This window comes from Pinus tabuliformis, chromosome X, assembly GCF_031772625.1.
Source record: "Pinus tabuliformis cultivar Carrire ecotype Pingquan chromosome X, CPIR1, whole genome shotgun sequence".
NCBI lineage: Eukaryota > Viridiplantae > Streptophyta > Pinopsida > Pinales > Pinaceae > Pinus > Pinus tabuliformis.
Window position 1 is genome coordinate 1,242,200,110 of NC_142308.1, and position 20,703 is coordinate 1,242,220,812.

The following is a 20,703-nucleotide window of genomic DNA, read 5'->3' on the forward strand; positions in this document are numbered from 1 at the left end:
TTGAATTGTTATTTCATTAAAGTTGATACGAATATAAATACAATTTTTTAAATGAGAATACAACTTAATATACATTCAGTGTAGGTGAGAAAATATTTTTATAAGCCAAAAAAGTTTTCAAAACCCTAAAGCAAAGTAGTTGGATAACACATATATCTACCATGGAATCTTGATGTAATCAGTAGACCGTGTTCAAATTTCTTCAACGGCCCCCACATTATGGGAAACATTCTATCGTAATTAGATATGATTCGATTCTATCGAAGGTACTCTTCGATACTCTAGTCATTTGATGTGAGTCTTAAACACATTCGTTATGGCAACAAATAAATCTTATGCTATTGGGTATTCAATGCGGTTTAAGAGTAATATGATGGGACCTCAAGTTGGCAAGCAATCACCTAGCAACTTCACCATACATGCATGGGCATGTAACGCAATGGCGGTCCTCCGGCCGAGAAAAGACTCAGCCTCCATCAGAAAAAACTGATGCGACCGCTGGATATTTCAGCAATGTCCAGGAATGAATAGGTCCATTTATTTTCTGGCAATTGTACAACTTCGGATATTTCTTCACAGATATGCCTTCAATGCTATCTCCATGCCCAAAAATTCAAATGCTTCCTCCGCACCAAGAATTTCACAACAGACTAGTGGATACCCAAAAATTTAAATGCTCCTTCCGTGCCAAGAATTTCACAACAGAATGGTGGGTTAGGACAATCTTGAAATGAGCTCATGATGCACCACAGACTACACCTATTGCAAATGCCAAACACACGACAGAAACTCCATAGCATCGAGCTACCTTCCACTGATGTTGTGTGTTCTGTTTCGATACTTGGAGAATTGAATAATGGCACGGTATCATTCACCATGTTAATGTTAATTTGACGTGGCTATAACTATAGTCTCTATGTTAACTTTAGGTTCGTAACTATAGTCTCTATGTTAACTTTATGTTTATTTGACATGATGCATAATATGAATGACTATGATTTGGTTTATAATAAAAGTTTATTTGATGTGATGAATAATGGCAACCAATAAATCCCATGCTATTGGGCCATTAATGCATAAGATTTATTGGTTGCTAGTACCTTATGGATACCATGAACATGCATGTTGCTTCATGAGCATTCGTTTTCCGATCGCCCCATATTTCCGAGCAGGCAAAAGCCAGAGGGACCCAGAGGAATCTGCAATAGACCCACCCGACTCTCGAGCATGTATTTTCACCGTATCTAGTACACAATCTCATTAAGTACTTGACTGGTGATCTTGTTCGATCCAACAGACCGATTATTAAGTACACGATTTGAATTTTAAATTTCCCCGCCATAGATTTCTACTGTCTACAGATTCCTATCCATTTTAATCTCTTTTATTTATTGGCGCCCATAATCGATCAATCTGCAGGGGGACGCAGCGTTGAGATGGCCGACGGTAGCAGCGGCTTCTTTCTGTGGATGTCTGCTGGGCTTCCTAACCAGCGGTCACATGCTCCGCCGCATCGTGACCAGGAGCCCATGAGAAAGAGGCTTCTTCTCTTGGGGTTTCGCGTTTCTCTGGTACGCCATCATGTGCCTGGGCGGTTTCTTCCACCAGCATTAGCCCGTCCCCCTTCTTTTATAAAACGGATATCATAGGGACGGCCTGCTCCTCGATCTCGATCGTCGCCGGTTCGATTCTCGCAGACGACACATCAGACGCCACGCGTATCTTTCAGCTAGCGATTTATGGTTTCCTGATCTTCTTGGCCGTTTCAGGTTCACAAGCCGTGCGGGAAGTGCTGTACCTGGGGCCAATGGTTTTGTCCATAGTTCCGGCAGCTTGGTTTCTTTGGAAAGTTAATACAGAGGCAGCGGCCAGGCAAACGTCCGAAGCGGTGAGAAAACGTATATGGAAGTGGTCGGCAGTGGCGGTGGTGCGGTTGGAGGTGTTGTTGGGGATAAATGGCTGTGCCTACTCTTTGGCTCGAATTTCAGTATGATGTTTTGGGCATTCTTGGGCTGTAACATCGCCCTGTTTGCTTTCTTTCCCATTGTTCTCCTACTCGCGCCGCCCAAGCAAGGAGGAAATCCCAATCTGAAGCGTTCTTGAATAATTTCATTTATTCGTTTCCCCAGTCTGTGGGAATCGATCTTCTGACGTCAATAAAAGGGCCACATAGACCTTCAATTCTGTGATTCTCATCGCTTTATAAGTGCTACTAACTAAAACGATTCTTGATATCGAAATCGATAGCTTTCATTGTCTCGGTCGTGGAATTAATATGAAGATCGAAGTCGTTTCGCTTTTTATTTATCAAATTTGTTGAGTAGATTATTGCTTTTGAATATGAATTGCACGATGATGATTAAATTGCCAATAATATTTACAACAGTTGATTGATTGAATTAAGTCGAGTTCACACTCCTTGCGGTATTCTTTACATGTAATCTAAGCTTTATTTGTTAATTTTAGTTAGTGAATTTAGTCAAATTTGTGCAAAGCAGTGCTGGCATGGTTCATGTTTGGGAGTTCCTAGTGTGTTTGTTTGTTTTTTTTTTAAAGGGGAAAAGGGAATCCGCCTCTCTAGCTGCCACCACAGCAGGTCATTGTACTCAATGAGATTTGAACTTCGGTCTGCCCAGGCTTCGCCCATGTGACTTATCATCAAACCACACATAGTGTTACACGCTAACACTTTCCCGACGATAGGGAACGTTGTCCACTCCACGTTCCTATATGATGTGAGTATGGAAAGGGATATTTTTTCATATTTCAGTTGAGTGTCCTTTTCAAAAAAAAATGGAAATGAATATTGTGAAAGAAAAAATATTTAGATAGCAAGTATAATATGAGGCTTTCCTATTTAGAATATGTTTTTTTATACTAAAAAATTATAGATAATAATTTTTCAATATTTGAAAAAAAAAATTAATAGAAAAATAGATCTTAATATGACCGAAAGAAATCAAATAAGTAATTAATGGACTAAATCACTTTGGAGTAAAATAGAGATAGAAATAATAGAAGTAATTAATGGACTAAATCACTTTGGAGTAAAATAGAGATAGGTTCATATGTAATTTTGGATGAAAAATTAGCCCCAACATCATTTGTCACAAAAGTTAAGAGTATTGAAATATGCCTCTACACATTTTAGTCTATTTTTAACTTATAAGACCAAATAAAGAGGGAAACTCCTATTTCCACCTCTATAGCAAAGTTATTGCACCTTGACATGCAAGGGGAATAGTGGGTATTGAGTGGTCTTTACTTTAAATGGTTAAATGATTAGTTCAAGCTATATGTCTATATATTATGTTTTTGTGGGATTTCTTTAGCTTAGGATTGGTTCTAAGTGATGTCGGGTCTTACTCTACTTCAATGTGTTATTTAAGTTTCACTTTTATCAACATTTACTAATATTTCCCTATCTCCAAATAAAATCTAGCTATTGATTTGAAATGTGTTTAAGAGATTGAATAATATGGAGTTCCAAAAATAATATTTTTATAAAAGTAATGTAGGAGAATATTTGATTACTTGTTAATATTTTTATTTTTTTGAAATATGCTTATTTTTATCTTTTTAATATTTTAATATTTATTTTTAGATAGAGTGTTTTTTACTATTTTACTATTCATATTTATATAGTGAAAAAAGTAAAGTGTAATTTTATGTCTTTTCATGTAATTTAGCATCTCACTATTTAGGTGAAAGGTTTTTTTACCACAAGGCTGGAATTCATTACCACAATATACATACATATTGTACTTTCTTATGAATTTCAAACTATGACCTTATAATAGGAAACACAACATTCCTATTCATTAGGTCCATACATGTTCTACATTTTAATACACACATATAAAATATGTTTACATCATAAAAATATAATTTGCATGTAATAACTTTTGCTATCAATTACTTTTTACATAAGAGGCAGGTACTAAGCAACCACGCTGCATATCACACTTGTTTGGTTTGGAAAATTAGTGATTTATATATGGTTAAATGTTATTATGAATGTTTTTTTAAATGATAGTTCAATTGATAGATGAAATGGTTTTTTTTTTGCTAGAATTCGACAATACAATTTAGAACAAGATTGTAATTTCTTGTTGTTTAAAATGCACTTTTGAATACATAAATAGATTTAGCATCCTTAAACACTTTGAGCCACTCGAACTTTGCAGATTAAATCACTTAAACTTATGATTTTTAAAATTCTCTACCATATTCATATATGAATTTAGCATCCTTAAAAACATTGAGGCAATGCTTTTTACCCCGTAAGACATTCTTTTGGGAGATCTTCTTTGAGTTGTCACCCTGCATTTCTCCGCATTGTTTGATCAATTTTTAGACGATTGAAAAACCTTTGATCATTGGATTCCACAACTTTAACTGTCAACCAACTTCCTTGATTTACATTACTTAATTGACAACTTCTGTCATTGGTAATTTTCATTTATATTGACAATGTTTTGCTCCCAAACAAAGTTGAAGAAGGCCAAGGTGCACTTGAATGACTTCTCCCTATTCATATGGGGATGTCATTTTTCCTCCCGCATTTGAGCTCTAGCCCCACAGTCTTTAGCAGAAGTCTAGTCTTTTCTAGCAGTAATCTAGTCCTTTCCAGAAGAACTCTAGTCTTCTCTGACAATAATCTGGTCTTTTACAGAAGAAGTTTGGTCTTCTCCGACAGTAATATGGTCTTTTTCAGCATAAGTCTAATCTTCTCCAACAGTAATCTGATCTTTTCCAGCAGAAGTCTGGTCTTCTCCAGCCGAAGGCCAGTGCATGTCATCCCAACCTACCTCGGTGAGATCTACCTCCATTACATCTCCCGAAGGATTTACCTCCATCACATGTTCCTCATGTTGCTCACCCCATGCCTGTTTCCATAGCTTGAACAAATCTTTCTCATGGGGGCTCTTGTATGAAAAAAGCATATTTTTTAATATTCCCCTGAGCCATCTTGTTATTTAGGGATTTATACCTCCCCTTCATCCTAATTATCTTTTCGTACAACTGGGTCTTACTTTCCTGGTCGACCAATGTTTTATTAATCTTTTCAAGAAATTGTTCTATGTTTTTCAAATATTGCAGACCCTCGTTCGCACAACCAAGGTAGCCATGCATGATGACGTTCTCATCGTTGTCTGTCCACACACACGTTGTCTTCTTGGAGGAGTCCTTTACTATTGTTGCTTTCGCAGATTCTTGTTGCTCCTTCCGTTGTTTCTTTTTCGGAGGGCTCAAAGCCGAGACTTCTTTTTCAGTAGACACATGTTTCTTTCCCTTGGACTCAGATTTATTCTTCGACTCGATATGTTCTTTAACATTGTACATTTTTAAATAACATATTAAGTTGTTGGTATAAAGACTAAATTCATAACACATCATAATTAGAACCAGAGTGGAGACCATCTCCATGTCTATCCACACATGGAATTTTATTTCTTATTTTTTTATTGGCATACTTGGAATACATTGTGTGGGCACATAGTACTAGTAAGTTCCATGGCATCGTTAAAAGGCGTTGAAGTATGAGGGCACCCTGTGGGATACAAAATCTTTAAAATACATATGTTAGAGAAGAATTTACGATTAAGTATTTGGAAGTTACCAAGGTCCTTATATGTTGAAAGACTATAAGAGTAAAAAATCTTCAGTAACGTATTAAATTATTGGTATACAAACTTTATCTTATTAAATTAATATAAATTCATTTTAACGTTATTTTATTAAAACATCGATAAGCAACAATTATTTGCTCTGATTAGGACTTCAATTCAATAACATCAATTTCTACAAGGTATTTTAATACTTGTGAAGTTAAACAAGAAATGGTTTTCAAAGTTCTTTAGTAACATTTTTTTATTTTAATATTCATGCACACCATCATCATCATGCTTCATGGACCCAATGATATAACCTACGATTTCATTAGAATTGCGACGAGGATTCATATAATTTTTATCTTAAAGCATATCTTGGTAGTGAAAAGTCGAATTACAGAGGTATCATACGAAGTAGAGTAGGTACTATGGGGTTTGCATGGTCATCCTCATGGCATTTCTTTGACAAAATATGAAAACAGTGACGAGGTTATGTTAATTTTTTTTTTTAAAGGATTTGGTGTATGTTTTATTTGTTTTGATTCAATTTGGGGTATTTTACAAATTAATTTGTAACTTGCAGTAATTGTCTATAGCAGTAATGATTGCGATTGACACCAAAAGTTGTGAACTTATGTAATGTATGTGTGGAGCATAGAACGTAGAATTTTATTTTACCATGAAATTCATATTTTGTTTGCAATTTTTTTTTTAACTCGTACACAAAATTAATTATCACACTGGTCATTGTTTAGGGTATATAAAAATAAGTAAGAAGTAGCAAATATTGGTGAAGGGAACAAATTATCCAATTATTTGAAAAACAAATTATTTTATTAGGCACATAACTTTCTTCAGCACATGCTTTGCATTGGTCACTAGTGCAACATTCAATTTGGTTAAGATTCAGTTCAATACATCATAGATTCCACAGTTTCCACATTTGCGTGAAATGTTGTTGAGCCGGTCAACAGATAGTACTGAGCTTTGATTGAGCACTTGGGAAGGAAGTTGCACATGCCTCTGTTTTGAGTAGATTGTTTGATTGTATTGTATTTAACATTAAGATTTGTTTTTCACTCAAATTGGCCTACAATTACATCACATAACATATCACATCTTTCATCTATGCTCTTCTTCTATCTGCTATCCACTTACAATGTTTCTTTTGCAACATCTAGTACAATTGCTAGTTAAAATCATCTACTAGATTTTGGGCAACGTTTACGAGAGTCAATGATCGTTTCATTTATTAGTTAAACTACACATTTTTTAAATAAGATGTATAAAGTTGTAGTCTAATTAATTGATTTTTTGAGTCAATTTCGTACAAAATTTTTAAATATTTTTTAAAATTGTAAATTGTAAGTTGTAATTTGCAAAATCCATATATTCCATATTTTTTCAAAAACATTAAATAAATAAATTTAATGATATAAATAAATTAATAATTATCATATTTAGATAAATTCAAATTTTCTAATATTTAAAAAAAAAGCACTCAGAAATAAGTTGCATAACATAACTAACATATCGCACATATGAAAATAACAAGAATATATATATAATCATATTTAGAGTTTTCTTGAATTATTTAAACACTTATAAAATATCATTGAGATATCACAAATATGAATGTAGAAATTAGATAAACATAAAAATCATCATAAATTATAGAATAAGTGATCCGAACTTAAACATGAACGCAACAACTTACAGATATAATCATAAACACAGAGATGCGGCAGAAAAACACTTCATTTCATTAATGGAAAAATATTGAACTATGCTTACAAACAGAATGGAAATAAAATAGTTCGAGCGATGTTAGCTTATCTTTGAAGAGAGGTGGCGGCTACATGCCTCTGAACTGTGTTACAATGAGGGTCAAAGACCTATTTATTATTGAGAAACAATGGAAAACCCTAAACATCCAAAAACCTAACCCTAGGAGATGAAGCGCCAAAACAGTGGGCCCCGTTTGGGTAAATTGGTACATCAACTTCCCGGGGTCGTAACTTTGGCATACGATCTTTGTTTGGCTATCATAATACCCCATTTCGAAGATCTCGAAGAGAAGGTTGAAAAAAATGGGCAAGCCGATTTGAGACATTTTGGTTTCTCTGTTTTTCCTAAAAATGTCGTTTAGGGCCTCAAAATGGCTCCGAAAGTTCAAGACCCAAAAAACTGCCAAAAATAGTAAACTGTGCTACAATTAAGGAAACCAGAAAATTGAAAGAGCCAATGTTGGTGGTCCAAGTGGAATAGGCAGGTGGCCACCAATATCCACCTGGATCATTCCTCCCCCCTTAGGAAGCAATGGTCCCCATTGCGTTGAGTGCCTCCATGAGATGGGGAAACTTCTGCTGAACTTGGTCCCTGGTGAGCCACTTGCCTTGGTGAAGGAGTTGGCCAGCTTTGACAACCCGATATAGTTGGATCTTCTGCTGGCAAGTGCTCTTGATCTGTGTGTCCATGATCCGATCAGTGGTGGCCTGTTCCATGCAGTCTGGGTTTAGCTCTGTTGGTGTGAGTTGTTCTGCAATGTCAGATGTGTCCAACAATGGTGGGAAGTATGGCCGAAGGTGATCTACATTGAACACTGGGTGCATACCAAGGAACGGTGGGATGCTGAGCTCGAAGGCATTGTCACCGACGGCCTTGGTGATGGTGTATGGCCCATATTGGAGCGGGTGAAGTTTGCAATGGGGCCCAATAATGTGCTCTTTCTGCAAATGAAGCCAAACTTTGTCGCCCACCTGGAACTTGTACGGCACTCGATGTTGATCATGGCGTTGCTTGTACTTAGCATTGGATCTATCCAATATATCATGGACCTATTGGCGGATGTGTTGAATGCACTCAATGAAATTGTTATCCCTTTCAGCTTCGGACTGCATGTGAGCCGAATCTACCTGAGTGGCTGTAAATGGTATGGCCACATCAATGGGGTATAATGGCTAAAATCCCAGCCCTACCTGAAAGGGGTTGTGGCCTGTTGAGCTGTGGATAGCTCTGTTGTAGCTATGTTGGACATAGGGGAGACTTTCATACCATGTGCATGGATGCTTTGAGTTGTACATGTGCAAAATGTGTACGATCATCATGTTGACAACCTCTGTTTGGCCATCAGTTTGAGGATGGAAAGTCGTGGACTTAGTGAGTTTTGTATCCAGCATCGACCAGAGACTTGACCAAAATGCACTCAAGAATTTTTTGTCCCGATCTAAGATAATGGATTGTGGGATCCCAAAGTGTACCCACACTCGCTCAAAGAAGAGCTTAGCAGTGGCCTCTCGTGAGATACTCTTCTTACAGGCCACCATGATGGCCATCTTAGAGACTCTGTCGACGACCATGAAAACGCAATCGTTGTCGTGCTTAGTAGAAGGAAGGCCCAACATATAATCCATTGAGACAGATTCCCAAGGCCGGCTAGGAGTAGGTATAGGAGTATACATGCCTTGCTTCTTGATGGTTGGTTTAGCAATGGCGTAGGCAGTGCAGAATCTAATGTACTTCCCAACATCCTGATGAAGTTTCGGCCAATAAAAATATTTCTGCAATACCACCATTGTTTTCTCTACTCCGAAATGTCCAACGACCCGACTATAGTGTGCCTCCCAAATTATCTTGGCACGCTCACTTGAAGGAACACATATGTGTCCCAAGTGGCATAATAGTGCATCCTGAAGGTGAAAATTTGGAACTTTCTTCCCTTCCAGGAGTGTTTGGTATATGCTACCGAATTCTGGATCGCTCTTGTAAACATGCGACCACTCTGATGTCTTGTGCCCACATGAGTTGAGCACAGTGATCGATGCCATGATCGGTGGTCTGCTGAGGCAATCAATGACATTATTGGTGTTGTCCTTCTTATACTTAATGTTCAAATGGAACTGTTGCAGATAGGTGGACCATTTCTGATGGCAATCGTTCTGCAACTTCCCTTGTGTTTGTATGAACTGTAGAGGCCGGTGGTTTGTGTGGATGATCATTTCCTTCCCCATAATGTAATGCTTCCATTGACGACATGCTTGCATAATGCAATACATTTCTTTGTTGTAAGTGGGGTACTTTTGAACTGTGTCTGAAAGTGTCTCATTGTGGTAAGCCACTGGATGCCCATGTTGAGTCAGAACCGCCCCAATAGCATAGTCGGAGGCACCTGTCTCAATCTCAAATGGTTGTTGCAGGTCTCGTAATGTGAGCATTGGTGTAGAACATAGGTGATTCTTCAACTCGGAGAACGCTCGTTGTTGGGTTTCCGACCAAAAGAACTTTGCTTTCGCTCCGCCCTTCGTGACTTGACTTAAAGGCCAAGCGATATGAGAGAACCCCAACACAAACCTGCAGTAGAAATTGGCAAGACCCAAAAAGTTGCGGAGCTCTGTTAGAGTGGTTGGGGCTGACCAATCTTGAATGAATTGTATCTTGGATGGGTCACATGTACACCCTCCTCATCAATGATGTACCCCAGATATTGAACCTGGGTCAAGCCAAAAGTGCATTTCTCCAAGTTAGCACACAGCTTGTGTTGTCGAAGGGTTTGAAGGACCTGCCAAATATGGTGGAGGTGTTCTTCCCAACTCTGGTTGAAGATCAAGATGTCATCTAGATATACCACCACAAATGCATTGGTAAAGGGCCGCAAGATGTCGTCCATCAGTCTCATGAAGTTTGCAGGGGCATTCGTCAATTCGAACAGCATGACCAACCATTCGAAAAGGCCCTCCTTGGATTTGAAGGCAATCTTCCACACATCGGAGGGTTCGATAGGCACCTGGTGATAACCTGACTTCAAGTCAATCTTGCTGAAATATTTGGCCCCCTTGAGCTGGTCCAGAAGGTTATCAATCTGCGGGATTGGGTACCTATTCCGGACAGTGATTTTGTTCAGCGCCCGATAGTCAATATAGAGTCTCCAGGTCCCATCCTTCTTCTGTACCAATACAATCAGGCTCCCATAGGGTGATGAGCTTGGCCTGATGTGCCCTTTCTGCAGTAGTTCCTGAATCTACGTCTTGATCTCATCGTTCTCCAGAACAGAGTGTCGATAGACCAGTCCATTGGGTAGTGGCGCACCCAGGGTCAGATCGATGGAGTGCTTGACCTAACAGTGTAGAGGTACCCTTGTGGGTGAGGCGAAAATGTCCCTGTACTCCTCCACAACCTTGTCCATCTGTTGCTGTTGTGCAGAGGAGCCCTATATGGAAGCCGTGGACACAACCTTCTTCTTGCCTTGGGGGCAAAGCATATGGAAAACGAATTTCCTGGTTTGGGAAATTATCTTACTACATTGCTTTGCAGTGATCAAAGATATGGCGGTAGGTAGGCCTACCTCCGTATCCTGTACAACTTATTAGCCAAAGTAATAATTACAGAGCGAGGTCTAGACTCATATACAACATGTCGCTTCCACAAGTATGGTTGTCCTAACAATACATCAGAAACTTCAAGAGGAGCAACGTCACACAATACCTCATCCGTGAAGGGCTTGATGGTATAGGGAAGGTGGCACTTTTGGCTGACGCGAAGATCTCATCCTTGGTGAAGCCACCCAATGGTGTATGGTTGTGGATGTGTTGTAGTCTTTAGGCCCAGCCACTTCACGACTTCTGCTGAAATGAGGTTCTTTTGGCTCCCACTATCGACAATGAACTGCAACGGAGAACCCTTCACCCACATCTGTGAGTGGAAGAGGCGTTCCCCCTCCTTTGGATCTTCAGGTTCAATTTTCTGGATCTTTGTGGTGGCCACAGTGGCACTAGGCTCCGCATCAATGGTATGCTTCCCCTTGTCAGTCCCCTTATCGGGTTCTGATTCAGAGTCGGAACCTGCGTCTGATTTGGAAGCCTTCAACTCAGCCACCTATGACTGCTTGGTCCGACACTCAATTGTATTGTGAGTGGAGCTCTTATGGAACTCACACCATTTTCTCGTGTCCTTCTTCGTCTTTGTGGTATTGTTCTTTGCTTGCGGCTTCGGCGGGTTGTCCTGGGTAGCCCCGCCTTAGCTTGGTCCCTTGTTCTGTGGTTTGGGGGCGCCTTTTCCTTGCTTTGGATTCGCAGCTCCAAAGTACCGCTTCTTCTATTTAAACTTCTGCTCAATATTTATAGCGTACTGATACGCCGTGCCGAGCGAGGAAATGTCCATGAACTCCATCTTGTCCTGGATGTACTTGTGTAGACAGCCGCGATACTTGAGCACTAAATGCCACTCAGTATCCTTGGTACCCAGCTTTGTGCAAAGGGTATGGAAAGTATTTGTGAACTCCGACACATCTTGGTCCCTTCCCTGTCATAGCATGGTCCACTTTATGTATTTATCTTCATAGCTCCTGACAGGGTAATCCATCCACCTACAACACGGCGGTGGGATACCTCGCGAGAACACCTGGATTGAGATATAAGAAATAATCGTTACCATGTCATGTCATGATATTATTACCCTCTGATTGTCATTGTCATTTCTTTATTTCTCTAAACACATAACTCCAACTTTCATTTTCGATATCCATGAGAAGTGAGTAAATAATAATAATTAATAATTAAATTAAAATTTAAAAATTATTTTTTTATTATATTATGATTTATGTAAGTTAAGAATAAGAGTTTATCTTTTTCATATGTAAGGAAACAGGTTAATGATCCAAAACTCAAAGGTATCTGACAAGAGTAAAAACCTACCTTTTTATAGACCACCAGTGGGTAATTCCAAGTGATTTGGTTTTCTTTGAATAACACCACTAGTGGGTAATTCCAAGTGGCTTGGTTTTCTTTGAATAACACCACTAGTGGATAATTCCAAGTGGCTTGGTTTTCCTTGAATAACATTGATGAGTCAATCTACATTGGCAAATAGTAGCCAGTGATGATTGTCCCTACTATTGGTTTGACAATTGAACTATGATAAGTTTGAGAGTGGAGATTTCCACAATTGTTTATATTGTCAAAAACTTTAGGATTTTTTTTTTTGTAGGTGTTTACCATGTTTGGTGTCAATTGAACTATCATTTAAAAAAACATTCATAATAACATTTAACCATATATAAATCACTAATTTTCCAAACCAAACAAGTGTGATATGCAGCGTGGTTGCTTAGTACCTGCCTTTTATGTAAAAAGTAATTGATAGCAAAATTTATTACATGCAAATTATATTTTTATGATGTAAACATATTTTATATGTGTGTATTAAAATGTAGAACATGTATGGACCTAATGAATAGGAATGTTGTGTTTCCTATTATAAGGTCATAGTTTGAAATTCATAAGAAAGTACAATATGTATGTATATTGTGGTAATGAATTCCAGCCTTGTGGTAAAAAAACCTTTCACCTAAATAGTGAGATGCTAAATTACATGAAAAGACATAAAATTACACTTTACTTTTTTCACTATATAAATATGAATAGTAAAATAGTAAAAAACACTCTATCTAAAAATAAATATTAAAATATTAAAAAGATAAAAATAAGCATATTTCAAAAAATAAAAATATTAACAAGTAATCAAATATTCTCCTACATTACTTTTATAAAAATATTATTTTTGGAACTCCATATTATTCAATCTCTTAAACACATTTCAAATCAATAGCTAGATTTTATTTGGAGATAGGGAAATATTAGTAAATGTTGATAAAAGTGAAACTTAAATAACACATTGAAGTAGAGTAAGACCCGACATCACTTAGAACCAATCCTAAGCTAAAGAAATCCCACAAAAACATAATATATAGACATATAGCTTGAACTAATCAGTTATAGTAAAGACCACTCAATACCCACTATTCCCCTTGCATGTCAAGGTGCAATAACTTTGCTATAGAGGTGGAAATAGGAGTTTCCCTCTTTATTTGGTATTATAAGTTAAAAATAGACTAAAATGTGTACAAGCACATTTCACTACTCTTAACTTTTGTGACAAATTATGTTGGGGCTAATTTTTCATCCAAAATTACATATGCACCTATCTCTATTTTACTCCAAAGTGATTTAGTCCATTAATTACTTATATGATTTCTTTCGGTCATATTAAAATGTATTTTTTTATTAATTTTTTTTTTCAAATATTGAAAAATTATTATCTATAATTTTTTAGTATAAAAAACATATTCTAAATAGGAAAGCCTCATATTATACTTGCTATCTAAATATTTTTTCTTTCACAATATTCATTTCCATTTTTTTTTGAAAAGGACACTCAACTGAAATATGAAAAAATATCCCTTTCCATACTCACATCATATAGGAACGTGGAGTGGACAACGTTCCCTATCGTCGGGAAAGTGTTAGCGTGTAAGAATATGTGTGGTTTGATGATAAGTCACATGGGCGAAGCCTAGGCAGACCGAAGTTCAAATCTCATTGAGTACAATGACCCGCTGTGGTGGTAGCTAGAGAGGCGGATTCCCTTTTCCCCTTTAAAAAAAAAACAAACACACTAGGAACTCCCAAACATGAACCATGCCAACACTGCTTTTGACTAAATTCACTAACTAAAATTAACAAATAAAGCTTAGATTACATGTAAAGAATACCGCAAGGAGTGTGAACTCGACTTAATTCAATCAATCAACTGTTGTAAATATTATTGGAAATTTAATCATCATCGTGCAATTCATATTCAAAAGCAATAATCTACTCAACAAATTTGATAAATAAAAAGCGAAACGACTTCGATCTTCATATTAATTCCACGACCGAGACAATGAAAGCTATCAATTTCGATATCAAGAATCGTTTTAGTTATTAGCACTTATAAAGCGATGAGAATCACAGAATTGAAGGTCTATGTGGCCCTTTTATTGACGTCATAAGATCGATTCCCATAGACTGGGGAAACGAATAAATGAAATTATTCAAGAACGCTTCAGATTGGGATTTCCTCCTTTCTTGGGCGGCGCGAGTAGGAGAACAATGGGAAAGAAAGCAAACAGGGCGATGTTACAGCCCAAGAATGCCCAAAACATCATACTGAAATTCGATCCAAAGAGTAGGCACATCCATTTATCCCCAACAACACCTCCAACCGCACCACCACCACTGCCGACCACTTCCATATACGTTTTCTCACCGCTTCGGACGTTTGCCTGGCCGCTGCCTCTGTATTAACTTTCCAAAGAAACCAAGCCACCGGAACTATGGACAAAACCATTGGCCCCAGGTACAACACTTCCCGCACGGCTTGTGAACCTGAAATGGCCAAGAAGATCAGGAAACCATAAATCGCTAGCTGAAAGATATGCGTGGCGTCTGATGTGTCGTTTGCGAGAATCGAACCGGTGACGATCGAGATCGAGGAGCAGGCCGTCCCTATGATATCCGTTTTATAAAAGAAGGGGGACGGGCTAATGCTGGTGGAAGAAATCGCCCAGGCACATGATGGCGTACCAGAGAAACGCGAAACCCCAAGAGAAGAAGCCTCTTTCTCGCCGGCTCCTGGTCACGATGCGGCGGAGCATGTGACCGCTGGTTAGGAAGCCCAGCAGACATCCACAGAAAGAAGCCGCTGCTACCGTCGGCCATCTCAACGCTGCGTCCCCCTGCAGATTGATGGATTATGGGCGCCAATAAATAAAAGAGATTAAAATGGATAGGAATCTGTAGAAAGTAGAAATCTATGGCGGGGAAATTTAAAATTCAAATCGTGTACTTAATACTCGGTCTGTTGGATCGAACAAGATCACCAGTCAAGTACTTAATGAGATTGTGTACTAGATACGGTGAAAATACATGCTCGGGAGTCGGGTGGGTCTATTGCAGATTCCTCTGGGTCCCTCTGGCTTTCGCCTGCTCGGAAATATGGGGCGATCGGAAAACGAATGCTCATGAAGCAACATGCATGCTCATGGTAGCCATAAGGTACTGGCAACCAATAAATCTTATGAATTAATGGCCCAATAGCATGGGATTTATTGGTTGCCGGAGCCTTTCCCAGGTCGGAGGGCTGCCATCGCGTTACATGCCCGTGCATGTATGGTGAAGTTGCTAGGGTTGGTCAACTTGAGGTCACATCATAGTACTTTTAAACCACATTGAATATCCAATAAACCACATTGTGAATACCCAATAGCATAGGATTTATTTGTTGCTATTCCTTAGGACTTAGTTTGATGACTGGCCAGTCACTTAATGATTAGATTTTCCAAGACGATGACCCTTTCAAGTTGTGATTATGCTTTATTGTAGTTTGATTTTTCATTCATTCATAAAATTTAAATAAAATGAAATTTATTATTTTTTAAAAATATATTCTAATAAAATCTAATATTTTTAATAAAATTATTTTTGTATAAATATTGTAAGCTACAAAATATACAAGGTACAATGCAGAAGAAATTTCCACAATTTCGGAATAAAATAGGATGTCGTCATTTTCCTATTCAAAATTACAGATATTTTCATACATATTGAAAGCCTCCAAATTTACTCAAAGCATATGACACATCCTGAAATTTGTTTTACATATTGAAAGCCTCCAAATTTACTCAAAGCATATGACACATCCTGAAATTTGTTTTTGCAATGGAGTGTCATGTTCTCCTTAAATGGATTGGAGCTTAGAATATATATGGTTTCACATGTTATTTAATTTATCTTTTATTTTAATTTTAAAATTAAAATTAAATAATTTTAAAATTTTATTTAATAATTAATAACTATCATTATTTCAAACTATATTTATATAATTTTTTACTATTATTTTTATTATAAATTGAAAATTAAATTATAATATTATTTAAAAAAATCGTTTTATTAATAATAAATTTATTTATTTTATTATTAATATTTATTTTATTTATATTATTAATTTTTATGTTATTTTATCTATTAATTAAAAATAATAAATTACCATTATATATGTTATTTATTAATTATTAATTACTAAAATACATTAGTTTTTATATTAATAATCTTTAAATTATTATTTTACTAAACACATTAACAATAAATTATGAAAATCATAGTTCTGCTTTTCATTTAAATTTTTAACCTTATATCATAGTATAATATTTATTACTCCTATGTGATTTTTTCCAAAAACTTTTATTATTACTAATATGAGTTACAAAAATCTAAACTAAAATATTATATAATAATTTAAAATTTAAAATTTTATAACTAAAATGATTTAAAATGATTCAATTCCTAAAAATACAAAAAAAAATTATATATATATATATATATATATATATATATATATATATAAAATATAAAATATAATATGTTTATCTTTTAGTAAAATTTTAATATTTTTATTATAAATAAATGATATATTCCATTTTTTTTTTCGTTTATATATATATATATATATATATATAAACATCGTGTATCATATATGAAATAAAATGATCACAATTTTAGGTGCATGTATAAAAAAATTGGGCTCTCCACTTACATGTACAAATCCAAATTCTTGATTGGTCAATCAATTCTATATGGGTTCAAACTTTATATATTTATTCTTTCACTAAAATAATATTAATAATTAATCATGTATTATAGGTCCCTTGAAAATATATAAACGATTTTTCAATTATAAAATAATATTAACAATTAATCATATATTACATGTCTTTTTAGAAATAAATAAATTATTTTTCAATTATAAAATACTACTTCAAAGAGTAAAGTTTAATTCTTATATTCTATGATGGAAGTTTAAGAGTTTATATATTTTTGTTTTACATTGTAATTTTGTTATTGTTTAAATTATATTTATAAATATATAAATAAATTTAATGTTAAAAAAAAATTAAATATCATGTTTGTATAAATTGTATATATAAATTTATTATTTTGATATATTTTAAAAGACCACATTATAATTAGAGATAGTTTTTGCAATATATTGTGATAGCTTTTGTAATATAAATATTTATTCGCAAGATAGTGGAGAGTCTACTCTTTGAGCCTTATCACAAGGGGACAAAGATCTGTCTCAATGGGATTTGAAAAAAAGTAGAGTGGATAACATCCCAACGTGCCAATCATTAGGTGTCCCATTAAGACACATATTTATTTTTAAAAAATTATAATTTGAAACGTCCATTGAAATGATACATCATTTTATTAAACATGAGCATAGGTCCATCTTAAGTTTGGATGTACGAAGCACGAAGATGTCAAAACTCTCAGGATGCAAACTATTTTTTGAGTGCAAAACTTGAGGAAATGTTTGCACCTCCAAAAATTTGATTCCTCTTATCCCTTGATAGATCCAAACTTAAAAAGGATCTCTGTTAGTTCCTAATAATATGTAAGACAACAAACTGGAAACCAAATTCAATTATATATTGATAATTGATCTCAATGAATGTTGTATTTATTGTACATATAAATACATACAAGAAATCGTTCAATCAGTTTCTGGGTTTTCTTGGACTCTAATAACTAATCACCCTAACACAAACATGGTCCTGAGGATTAGATGTCTAACATCCCCCCCCAATACAAAGGGATGTATCAAAGTCCAATAATCATAGCTCAAAATGCAAAAATGCACCTAAGCCAAGAGTTGAATGTCTCTCAGAAATTGTTTTCAAAGGATGACCCCAAACCAAGGATGGTGGTTTTTAAGAGAAAACCACAAATGATACCCATGTCTGGAACCTTCATAGCAGTTCTCATATCAATCAAAATGTCAACTCTCGAATCATCAATGTAGTTCCTCGAACAATTATGAATCTGGAAGTGCTTGTGCACAAACAACTCATTCAATAAAAAATGAAGTCTCTTTGGCTACAACTCTGGCTCTAACTAGTACAAGTTGTGGCTCATTCTCAGTCGTAGATATCTGACTTAGGCTCACTTGACATCTTTTAACCTATAGCAAACCATCACAACTCTATCAATTCCCCCTTGTCGGATATAGAGTGAGAAGATGAAGTATTTTTCATCACTGGAAGGCTAATTAATACTCTTGAACATATATTGCAGTATGACTTGTAATTATTCTTGGTTTCATTAGACCAATCCCAAGAAGTAATTCATCCAAAGTTAATTCTCTCTCTTGTACTAGTCTTATTTCTAGAACACCTATTTGAATGGTGATTGTGCTTTCCACAATTCTCACATAGGTGAAGATCAAAACACTGATCTTTCACATTTCCAACTCTATCACAATGTTGACATCTATCAACTTGTTCTGTAATAACACCATATAGAAATACAACACTACAAATTATATAGGTCTAGAAAAATCAGGAATATGAAAAGATACATCCAAGGCATCCTTGTTATATCCAAAACTAGTTATGTGTTTGTTGTGTACAATTTCCTCCCATGGGCTTATAAAGGTTTTGGGAATGACAGATTTCACATTTGTATGAAAATGACTCTTGCATACACTTTCCTGAAAATGACTTTCTACTACATCCAAATTTGCTCCTGAAGTGGCTTCATTACTCTTCGATTGTTGTTTGGAATTAAGATCGTCTCGCTGTACTTGAGACTCAATTTGGATAAATTAAACTGTCTCCACTGCATCATATAAACACACTCTAATATCAACAATACTTACTTTTCTGGCATTTATAGTTTCATCAGAAGCAGAACTAATGAAATTTTTTAAGATTTCCAATATATTGTTAATTTGAGCCATTTTAGTCAATCTTAGGTGTCGGGTTAAAAAAAAATGCATCCTTTTAACAAAGTAATTTCAAATTTTTTTTATCATATAACAAATAATGACATACTCAAATAAAAGTGAAATTTATTCACATAAAATGTCCTCTTCTTATGGAAACTTCGAAAATTTGTCTTCCAAAATTTTCTTCAAAAGGATTTGAAATTGTGACCTTCAATATACCATGTAATTTTATGAGCTTTCCTAGCCACATTGCCTTCTTTACAACTTCAATTTCATTATGCATTCATGCATCCCAAGTACTCTAAATCTCTGGCCATACTTTTTTTGTCTCCTTTATAAATTTATCTCTCCAATAAAATAATGTTCCAATAATTTCAAAATTATCTATCCAAACAATCCAACTGGTTTCAAAATATTTATCATAGGTTTTACAAATAAAACTTAACTTCAAACTCCAAAAAAAAAAAATTGAAAATAAACTGCCATGACTTTTTTCTTTTTTTTTTTGGTTACAAAATTTCAAATTCTTCCTGCTCATAAATGTAATTGTTTTAAATAATATGACCCTTCAAAAATTATATTAACCAAGTCCAATTCAGGCAGCACATTATTGAAACTCACACTTACCTCTCAAATGTAAACAATGCTATGAATAAACTCCAATATGAAAATTAGGATTAAATTATTTATATGGATGGGATGCAAAATAGTGAATTGGTCGCTTAGAAACCCTTGAATGTTGGTATGAATTCTTCAACAGATGCATGGTCAAAAATTGGTGTGTAGGTTCATGCATTGTGCTTTTGGTCCAAAACAAAAATTGTAGATCAATCGTATAACATTTCTTGATCTCATACATTCGTCATCTAACCACCAAATTCACTGAGAGGGTTTCTCTCTTTAGAAAATTTGTATTCACATAACAAACATAGGTCATACCAGGCACTAAAAATTGTTTCAAAGGAAGCTAGAGAATGTTTGGTCAACAACCATGGCTGCGGTGCTCAATTGTTTTCAGATTAATTTGGCCAACTGTGCTAAGCAGTTCAAATTATAGCCTTGTTCCATTTTTTGAAAAAATAAATCGAAAGGCTGGACATGAGAGAAGTTGCAAATTCTTCAAACCTTTAAATCATTTGAGAAATTTCCAAGCACCCAAATTGACACTTCTGTTAGCGAGGAAGGGTAGTAGAGGGAATCTTCGAACAATGATGGTCGAGGGAAGTTATTCAAAAATATGTGGGATGAAGCTTCAAGAAATATCACGAGAATTCAGTGGACATGTGGAATAAATAAACCAAGTTTTGAACTCGAGGAAGAATAACAATTTGAGGGTTCATAAGGTTGTTTGTGGAGACAGAAGGAATGACTATGGATTCTGGGATAAAATAAACAAAGATGTAGAATGCTAAAAAAGATGGAGATTTCTTTTCATACTGGGTTTTGTTCAACTTGGAAACACCATAAAATAACTGCCATATATCTATTT

At 35.5% G+C, this 20,703-nt stretch overlaps 2 pseudogenes; one reads left to right on the plus strand and one right to left on the minus strand.

Annotated features, from left to right (window-relative positions):
- The first annotated feature begins 1,485 nt into the window (after nucleotides 1-1,485).
- LOC149144462 (uncharacterized) lies at nucleotides 1,486-2,327 on the plus strand (annotated as a pseudogene).
- A 12,154-nt stretch (nucleotides 2,328-14,481) lies between these two features.
- On the minus strand, nucleotides 14,482-15,172 carry LOC149144463 (uncharacterized; annotated as a pseudogene).
- Nucleotides 15,173-20,703: the final 5,531 nt, after the last annotated feature.